Source organism: Dipodomys ordii, unplaced genomic scaffold, assembly GCF_000151885.1.
Source record: "Dipodomys ordii isolate 6190 unplaced genomic scaffold, Dord_2.0 Scaffold116, whole genome shotgun sequence".
Taxonomy (NCBI): Eukaryota; Metazoa; Chordata; class Mammalia; order Rodentia; family Heteromyidae; genus Dipodomys; species Dipodomys ordii.
Window position 1 is genome coordinate 4037889 of NW_012267332.1, and position 9558 is coordinate 4047446.

Here is a 9558-nt window from a genome sequence, read left to right on the forward strand (position 1 = left end):
GAAGTGGAGCTGTGGCTCAAGTGGTAGAGCGCTAGCCTTGAGCTGAAGAGCTGAGGGACAGCGCCCAGGCCCAGAGTTCAGGCCCCACGACCGGGCCCAAAAAATAAAATAAAATAAATAGAAATGGTGGGTAGGAACCGGAGTCACTTAAGTAATCCAAAGAAGGCATGGAAACAAAAAGTACATGGTCTAAATTCTTATTTTATTTTATTTTGGTGCCAGTTCTGGGGCTTGAACTCAGATTTTTTTTTTTTTTTTGGTCAGTTGGGCTTGAACTCTGGGCTTGGGCGCTATCCCTCAGCTCTTCAGCTCACAGCGAGCTATCTACCACTTGAGCCACCGGTTTTCTACGGTTTTCTAGTGGTTTATTGAAGATAAGAGTCTCAAGGACTTTCCTGACCAGACTGGCTTTGAACCGTGATCCTCAGATTTCAGTCTCCTAAATAGCTAGGATTACAGTGCCTGGCTGAACTCAGAATTCTTTTTTTTTTTTTTTTGTCGGTTGTGGGGCTTGAACTCTGGGCCTAGGCGCTGTCCCTCAGCTCTTCAGCTCACGGCTAGCGCTTTACCACTTGAGCCACAGTGCCACTTCCGGTTTTGTAGTGGTTTATTGGAGATAAGATTCTCACGGAGTTTCCTGCCCGGGCTGGCTTTAAACCGCGATCCTCGGATCTCAGCCTCCTGAGTAGCTAGGATTACAGGCGTGAATCCGGTGCCCCGCTGAAGAATTCTTATCTCCAATTAACCAGTCAGGAGTGGGAAGTAGAAGTATGGCTCAAGTGGTGGAGCCCTGAGTGTTTAGAAATGTCAGTTGAAGCCTCAGTAATACCACAAAAAGAAAATAAAAGTTAAGTTGGTAGCATTGAAAATAACATCATCAGGGCTGAGTGGTAGAGTGCATGCCTAGCATGCATGCATGAAGCCCTGGGTTCGATTCCTCAGTACCACTTAAACAGAAAAAACCAGAAGTGCATTGTGGCTCAAGTGGTAGAGAATAAGCTTTGAGCACAGACAGGCTCAGGGCAGTGCCCAGGCCCTGAGTTCAAGCCCCAGGGCTAGCAAAAACATCAAAATCTCAATAAAAGTAACTGAGCTGCAGGGTATGGGTTGCTCACGCCTAGCTATTCAGGAGGCTGAGATCTGAGGATCATGGTTTAAAGCCATCCTAGGCATGAACATCCATGAGACTCATATGTCTAATTAACCACCAGAGAACCAGAAGTGGTGCTGTGTCTCAAAGCTATAAAGTGCTAGAGTTGAGTAAAAAAGCTCTGAGACAGCGCTCAGGTGCCCAAGTTGAAGTCCCAGGACTGACAAAAAACAAAACAAAAAATGTAACCTAGCTGAAAAATAAAATTGTCTTCAGATAGGAAAAAATAAATCCAGTCCTTTACATTTCTCATGAGACTAGCAAAACTTACAGGCTAACAAAACTACAGATTCTTGGTGAAACTATATGAAATATAACTTGGGTCCTATGTTTCCATACACAAGCTTTGCTGCTTTATTTGGGACAACTTTACTACACACCTAAGGAAATTTATCTTTTCCCCCCTCCAAAGTAGTTTGTTTCCAAAACAAGCCTCATGGAGAGTCCCATCAGGTTGTTTCATTTTAACATACTCCTTGAAGACAACTACACAAAGAATTTAGTATCAGGATTGGCAAAACTTCAAATGGAACCTACAAAAGAAATCTCAAGGCAGATTAACATAAACTTTACTTTTAAATGTCAAGGTAAGAAGTACAGGATTGATTCTACTGCCAGTTGCCAGTAGTTCACACCTGCGTTCCTAGCTACTCAAGAGGCTGAGCTCTGAGGAGCAGGGTTCAAAGCCAGCCAAAACAGGAAAGTCCCCAAGTTTCCTCTCTTCCTCAACCAGAAAAAAAGCCGAAATTGGAATTGTGTGGCTCAAGTGAGAGAGTGGCAGCAGACAACATGCAGGCCTAGAGTTCCAGATCCAGGACCACTACAATAAAATAAAATAAAATAAAAGATTGCCACAGGTGATGTGGCAAGGTGTCTCTTTCTGATTTCTCTGAGTGACCTGACTTGTATAACCATCTGTGTGTGTGTGTGTGTGTGTGTGTGTGTGTGTGTGTAAGCATGCATGCATGCATGCATTTGTGCACGGAATGTGCGCACAAGCTGCCCCTATCAAGGCTTGAACTCAGGGCTTGCCTTGTCAAGACTGTTGCTCTACCAGAGGAGCCATACCTGAACCCCAGATTTTCCCCTGTAAGAGACAGACTCATGCAAATTTCTGGCCCAGCTGCCTTTAGAGATCCCACATATCTACAAGAATTCACATTCCCCTTTCCTTGTCTACAAACAAATCTCAGCAAGTATCATTGTTCCAATTTTATTTGACGATACCTACTGTATCTTACTAAAAACCCACCCTGGATAGGAACTGTTAAGAATTCCTGTCTTTTTTTTTTTTTTTTTGGTAAACTGGTCCTGGAGCTTGAGTTCAGTGTTTGGGAGTTGTTCCTGGGCTTTTTAAATCAAGGTTATTGCTCTACCAATTAAGCCACAGTGCCACTTTTAGCTTCTTTTGATAATTAACTGGAGATGAATCTCACAAATTTTTCTGCTTAGACTGGCTTCAAACGGGGATCCTCAGATTTTAGCTTCCTGAGTAGCTAGCTTATAGTCATGAGCCACCAGCACCAGGGCACTGTTAGTCTTTTGGGGTATTCTAATGCGTCTTTCAGTTTTATCATGTTTTACACATGCATGCACAATACTTAAGTCAGATTATGGTTCTGGAAGCCCCTCTTATTCAACAGCTTCCAGTGGGTATGTTTTGCCGTCTGATTTCAGTATACATATAATGTACATATCTATGTACATTAATATATTAAAAAATCCCATTTGGAGATATATATATGAGAAGCTCTGGGTTCAATCTGCGAATACCACATAAACAAGGAAAAAAAAGCAGGAAGTGGTGCTGTGGCTCAACTGGTAGAGTCCGAGCCTTGAGTTGAAGAGCTGAGGGACAGCGCCCAGGCCCAGAGTTCAAGCCCCCACAACTGACAATTAAAGAAAAAAAAAACCAACCAAAAACCGAAAAACCTGATTGCAAATTGTATTTTATCTGTATTCTATACAGCTAGAAATAGTACAGAACTGTGATAAAAGCAGCTATGGAGAATAATGGGATACAATAGGGAACCCAGAAACAAGTGCATACTTTCAATTAATCCTTGAAAGGTTGACGTTAATACACAATCTAGAAAGGATATTCCAGTAAATATTGGGGAACCTGCATGCAAACAAATTTATAGCATATACAAAACAATTCAAAATAAAAGCTCACAACTGCAATTCCTAAGACAAATTAAACTTCATGCAATATCTTTTGAACCATATCTAGAACTCGATGGCATAAAAATACCAAAGAACCTAGAGCTGGTTGATCATACCTGAAATCTTAGGTACACAGGAGGCTGACATCAGAAGATCACTGGTTGAATACATCCTGAGTAGAAACGCACAAGAGACTCATCACCATTAATCACCAAAAGCTCAGAATTGGAGCTGTGGTACATGCTACAGCACTAGCCTTGAGTGAAAAAGCTTTGAGTGAAGTCAGGCCTCTATACACACACTCACAATGGGCCGTAAAGAACAAAACATGGACTTGGAAGACGGTAGTAGTGCTGAAAATTCCATAGCATCTTCATGTATAACCTGATGCTGGAGTGTAACACCTGTAATACTAGTTACCTAAGTATGGTGTTCTAAGGCACCTCAGTAGGAAAGTTCATGAATCTCATTTCAGAAGTATAGTTCTGGTTTAACTGATAAAGCTGGAGGCTTGATCAACCCAAAATTTGCCCATTGTGAAGTAATGAAATATGTACTCACTGCTATTTTCATGCACCAGTCACCTTCCTTTCCCTGGTTTTACCACTGGTTTCATTTCTTCCCCCAATCATTCCACATTGACATAACATATCTTTTATGTCTGGATTTCATATATGACTGAAAACTCACATTGTTTGCCTTTTCCAGTTCCATGTATTTTCCTGTCTACTGGCTAATAATATTCCATTGTGATTATGCATCTTTTTCTTTATGTAATCATCAGTTTGAACACTCAGGTTCATTTTATTATAAATGTTGCTGCTATAAGCACAGTTGTGATACATTTTTATTTACATTTCCTCAACTATGTGCCTAAGCAGTAGGTATAATAGGTACTTTAAGTTTTACTTTGTTGAGAGATACCCAATCTTCACTTCTAGTGGCACAACTAATTTACATTCCCATTTTGCAGTGAATAAGGTTCCTGGGCTCCTCTATTTTCTAGCATTTGTTGCTTTCCAGAAAATAAGCCATTGTTTCTGGTGTAATTTGCATTTCCTACAAACATGTTTTTTTCTTACTATTTCTCTTGCTTAAAATATTCATTGAGAAAATGTTACTGATTCTTGAAAGCCAAATACAAATAGGTCATTTGAAGGCACTTTTAAAAAGCTAATTCAGGATTAGACAGCTTCTGCATATAATGCTGACAGCATTTACTTTATTCCCTTACTATTGTAACACATCACAGTATCATTTTCTTTATTAAACAAACTAGTGCTTTTCCTGTGGATCTGACTTGTATATCACTGATTGCTATTTCTACTTCCAGTGTGCTTTTCTTTAGCTTCCTAAGGAAGGGCCTTTGTTTAGTGGTATTTAACTCTTACCCCCAACACACAGTTTAAATTATAATTTACACTTTTCCAGTATACTGTTTCATTCAAAATGCTTCCTTAATTACTGTTGGTATTCCCCATAATGCATGGATTATTTAGGATTGTTATTCAACTTCCAAATGCTTGCTGACTTTCCTAGATGACTTTATTATACTGATTTCTGTTGTAAACCTCAATTCGCTGTGGTCAGAGAATGTATATTTCAGCAAATTAAAATTTATCAAGACTTTCTTGTTCCCCTAACAAGCTCTAGGTCGAACATATGGTGTTTAACTAGGTAGTAACAGTAATTTTGCAGTAATTGGTAATAGGTATAATTTTTGCAAAGGACATTGATGTGGTTGAAAGTATTAACACCATTCAATGAAGAATGAAACTGAAGAAGATAGCAGGATGTGGAAAAGATTTCACATGTTCCTAGAATGACAGGATTAATAATGTGAAGATGATCATATTGTCAAAAGCCATATACAAATCAATGCAATGTCACTCTTCACAAACATAGAAAAAAGAAATAAAAAAATTCAAATGGATCTACAAATGACTCTTAAAATCCAAGCAAATCTGAGCTTTCCTGATCTCAAAGTTTACTCCACAAGTTTAATAACAAAAACAGTGGCACAAGAATGAAAATAGGTCCAAAGACTAATAGGATAGGGGCTGGGAAGGTGGCTCAGTGGTAGAGTGCTTGCCATACATGCATGAGGCCCTGGGTTCAATTCCTCAGCACCACATAAGCAGAAAAGGCCTGAAGTGGTGTTGTGGCTCAAGTGGTAGGGCACTAACCTTGAGCTGAAGAGCTGAGGGACAGGGCCAGAATTCAGGCCCATGACTGGGGGGGGGAAGACTAATAGGATAGACTGGAGAGCCCCAAAATAAACTCAGATACATAGAGCCATCTGGTATTTGACAAAGGAACCCCAAATATATGTTACTGGTTAGGGTAATGATGTTGCAAAAATTGTACATCTGTATGTGAAAGAATCACTGGATCCTCATTCCAGTGGCTCAGTGAGCAGAATCCTGACAATGGGATTGCATCAAACTCAAAAGTTTCTGCACATCAAACACAATTTCTAAACTAAAAATACAGCCTACAGATTTAGATTAGACCTTTACCAAGTATGCATCTGACAAGGACTTAATAATACCCAGACTATACAAGTAACTCAAAAAACCACTCACTGCCAAAATAACCTAGTAAAAATTAGCCAGCAAGTAGAAAAGAGCAATAACATGCTGGTGTTGGCAAGGTGGGTGGGAAGGTAAACTAGTACAGCAGTTTGAAGATACTTCAAAAAACCTAAAGAACCTCCTCTATGATCTAGCCATACCGCTTTGAGGCATCTATCCAGAATATTACAAGTTATAATACAGTGTAGACACTTGTACATCCATGTCCACTGCTACACTACTCGCTGTAGCCAAGTTAAGGGACCAGCGCAGACATTCTACAATAGAGTGGATAATAGATAATAGAGTGCATGCAGAAAATGCTACATTTGCACAATGGAATTCGACTCATGCATCAGAAACAATGTCATTTGCAGGGAAAAGGATGGACTTACGAAAAAAATTACACTAAGTGAAGTAAGCCAAGCTCAGAGACAACTAAAGGATGCCACACTTAGGGAGAAACCCAATGTAACTACTCTGAACAACTAATGAATTGTCTATCAAAATGAATAGCAGAAAGCAAAAATATGCTTTTTAGGCACATGAATGGGAAGGTGAGCAAATACAGTCATTGTAGTCAATATGAATCATGTAAAAATTGAACTGTGTAAACTTGAGGGTAAGGATGGGACGGAGAAAGATGGGAAAGAACAAAGGAAGGGGTAACATTGACCAAGATGCATTGTATTCATAACCTGACTTTTATAATTGTAACTTCATTAAACAACTACTTAATAAACAAACTTTAAAAAATTGGTAATGCAACATCTGTGCTTTAAATAAGATGGATTCTGTAACAATTATTATAAAAAATTCACTTTAGTGAAGCCACAGTGAAATTTGTCACCCTCACAAAGAAATTTCACTAAGAAAACTACAAAGTCATTTCCTTCATAAAAAAGAAATCCTTGGCAGACGCTGGTGGCTCACGCCTGTAATTCCAGCTACTCAGGAGGCTGAGATCTGAGGATCAGGGTTCAAAGCCAGCTGGGCAGGAAAGTCAGTGAGACTCTATCTCCAATTAACCACCAGAAAACCGGAAGTGGTGTTGTGGCTCAAATGGTAGAGTGCTACCCTTGAGCTGAAGAACTCAGGGACAGTGTTCAGACCCGGAGTTCAAGCCCCATGACCAGGAAAACAAAAACAAAAACAAATTCTTAAGAAATGTTTATAAATATACTCCAAAAATATATAAGTGTGGGCATATATATTATAGCCAAGTAAGGGTTTATTCCAGAAAGGTGGACCTGTTTCATAACTGAAATTAATTCAATGTAGTCCATACATTAAAGTAACAATATCATCTTTCAAATTCTTTATTGTGATTAGGTGATTACATAATTTCCCAATTTTTACAGTATTGTGGTATAGTGATGCTTAGTTAAAGTCACAAACACATTCTAACTTTCATGGGGTAAATTGTCTATCATGGCCTATAACATTTGTGAGTTCTATGGGCTTTGCAATACAATTATTTCTTCCACATTGGGTGATATGTACATTTCTTTTGTTTTGCATAGCATCAGCTGTTCCCTCTTTCCCACTCATTCCCTCCCTTCCATCACTGCCATTGAGTTGCTTAGTTCATTTTGATCAATGTCCAATGCAGCTGATGGGTCCTGCTCTTGTATGTTTTTCCCTGATTCCCTCTAGTTCTGTGTCCTCCTCCTGGTTTCCCTCCGGTGTGCACATATATACCATATATGTGATCAGCAGCAAAAGTAACAATATCATTCAAAAGGACTAGAAATAACATTTGACTAAGTTTAAATCTCACTCAAGACTTTAAAAGTCGAGTGTAACTGAGAATGAAAAATATCTTAATCTAACAAAGGAACTCTATAAAACAACCATAAAACCCTATAGCTAAATTCATACATACTAGTGAAAGACTAAATATTTTCTCCTGAAAAACCACCCTAAGGCCAGACTATCTGTCCTTACCACTTCTATTCAATAGGGTATTAAAAGGGAATTCTAATAAGTAAATAAGAGGAAAATAAAGGATAATGATAATGGAAAGGAATAAGTAAAAGCCTCTTTATTTACATATGAAATCTTACTTTATAGACCTACAATGGAATCCTTAATACCTAGGCTTATGATTTAACAAAGAACTATAACAAAGTTTAGGAAATAACAGTAAGTAAGCTCAATGCCTAAATATAGACCAGTAAAAATCTAAATTTCTGAAATAATGGAATTGCTTACTTTGAAGGAATATTGTATCCAAGGGGAGCTGGGATCATTAAGAAACAAAGGAAGAGGGCAGGCATGGGGATTAACACATGTAATGATGGGAGGCAGAAATGGCAAGATTAATGTTCAAGGACAACCTAGGAAAAATAAAACTTGGTAACACCTCACCTCAAAATACAAGCTGGGTGCTGATGGCTCACACCTGAAATCCATGCGAATAGGAAGGCTGAGAAGGGGACAAGCAGTTTAGGGCAAAAACATTTGAGAGATACTTTCTTAGATGCCCAATAGCTGGATGCAGTGGTATGCGCCTGTCACTGAAGGTTCATGGAAGCAAAAATAATTAGATTACAGTCCAGACAGAAAGTGAGACCCTATCTCAAAACTAAAGGGGTTAAAGGAATGTTCAGGAGGCTGAACACTCATTTTGCAAACAAAAGGTCTAGAATTCAAATTCCTGTACTGCAAGGGAGGTTGGGGGTTGGGTGATGAAGGAAGAACAAAATTGGTATTTGGGTGCATTAGTCACATTTTTTGGCTGAGCAAATATAAAAAGCTGGTTTTCTTCTCTTAAAATATGATTCCTGAAACTAAAAATTAAAACACAAACATAAAACACTTAGGTATTTATCCATATCTACAGCTATATAGCTATCTATCTATAGATGGCAATAGCAAGACAGACAGATATAGATATTGGGGGAGGGGGATGTGAACTCAGGGTTTCACACTCTTGCATATCAGCTTGTTTACTTAGCTTGCGCTCTACCACTGAACATCCCTCCACCTAGCCTCTTGTTGGGTGTTTTGGAGATATAGTCTCTTGGGCTTTTCTGCCTAGGCTGGGCTTTGAACTGCAGTCTCCTGAGTAGCTATGGTTACAGGTTTGAGATGCTGGTACCTGGATAGGCAACCCCCCTCCTCCCTTTTTCTTATTTTTTAAAGTCACTGTGGGGACAAAATGGAAGTTCCTTTTCATTGTGAACAAAAAAGCCAAGTGAATGTGGGAGGCCCTCAAGCCCTCCCTCCCCCCACACACCCCAGTCAGATAGAGTAGTTGGGGAGCGTGAAGAATTTACATAAATGCTTTATTTTAAGTGGTAAAGCGTATAAGCTGACTGTTAAATATAGATATTGTAATCTCTGTGGCTACAGAAAAGAGAGGTAATAAAATCTTAAAATAACATTAAAAGGAAATACTTAGAATTATTCAAAGGAAAAAGAGAAACAAACTAACAGAAATTAGAAAGGCAACAAAACCCAGCTTTGTTGGTTATTAGGGAATAATCAATTTAGCAATCCACAAAATATGACAGCTCTCCTAAAGGTTCTCTATATGCACATACCCAGTCTGACATGCTTCAAGGCCAAATCCAAATGATATTACATAGCTCCAGAGTCTTCATTTAGTGTATGTATAAGAGGCATGGTGTGTGGGGGAGTTTAATCTAGACCATAATGAACATA